Raw genomic sequence first — 1,324 nt, forward strand, 5'->3', positions numbered from 1 at the left:
AACTTTTAAAACCCAGCATGCTCCTCTCTGAGCCTTTTGTTGTTCTAATAAGGCATAACTAATCACTCCTCCTAAATACACTCACAGTATTCAGCGTATTCCATTAGTACAGATCTTTCCGTGTTTTACTTTGCTAAGGTATAGACAAATATATCTGTCTCTACTATTGGACTATAAGGTTCTTCAGTGACCATGCGTTATTCAACTTTATGTCCCTGATACAGAGAACAAATCTTGTTGAATTTACTTGCATGTTATTGGAGATGACATGGCAAGGAACAATGTGGATATACCCTTATCAGCTTCAGATAAACGCTATGACATATGTAAACAAAATATTCAGCTGACTTTTAAACTTTACATCCAATTTTGACTTATATAGAATGTAAAATACATGTACATATATTTCAGACCTTTGAACATGCTGCTTTCTGCTTGCCATATGCCCCCATCTTCTCTCTCCCACAAGTCCACCCATCTCTCAATTTTAGTTTTTAGACTTTTTCTTTTTTTTTTTTTTGAGACAGATTCTCACTCTGTCGCCCAGGCTGGAGTGCAGTGGCACAGTCTCAGCTCACTGCAGCAATCACCTCCCAGATTCAAGCGATTCTTGTGCCTCAGTCTTCCGAATAGTTGGGATTACAGGTGTGCGCTGCCACGCCCATATAATTTTTTCTGTTCTTAGTAGAGATGGAGTTTCACTGTGCTGATCAGGCTGATCTTGAATTCCTGGCCTCAACTGATCCGCCCGCCTTGGCCTCCCAAAGTGAGCCTGGCCATTTTTTTTTTTTTTTAAAGAGATAATATCTCACTCTTGTCACAGATTGGAGTACAATGGCGCTATTAATTTTAGTTTTAACTAAACTTTGCCGACGAAATCTTTGACTACCTTCTCTCTCTATCTCAAGATAGCTTGCTCAATTGCAATGTCACCCTGCACTCTCATTTTACAACACACATCATCTTTTAATTTCTCAGCAAGTGTTGTTTTCTCTCCAAAACTGAAAGCTCCAGGAGGCAGGGACATAACCTGTAATTTTTCTTTTCTTTTTTCAGCAAAGGGAGGGCTGATTTTTTAACTTTTTGAAAATAAATGAAAGTAAACAATAAAATAATAAACCCTCACATGCCATCACTCAGCCTCAGTAGCCATCAACCCATGGCCAATCCTGCCCCTACTGCAACCCTGCCCATTCCCTACACTCACACATTATTTTGAAGTAAGTCCCAGACAACATATGATTTTATTTGTAAATATTTCAGTCTGTTTCTGAAATGACTCCTTTTTATAACATAACCACAATGTCATTGTTACACCTAAGAA

Source organism: Colobus angolensis, unplaced genomic scaffold (genome assembly GCF_000951035.1).
Source record: "Colobus angolensis palliatus isolate OR3802 unplaced genomic scaffold, Cang.pa_1.0 Scaffold177, whole genome shotgun sequence".
Lineage (NCBI taxonomy): Eukaryota > Metazoa > Chordata > Mammalia > Primates > Cercopithecidae > Colobus > Colobus angolensis.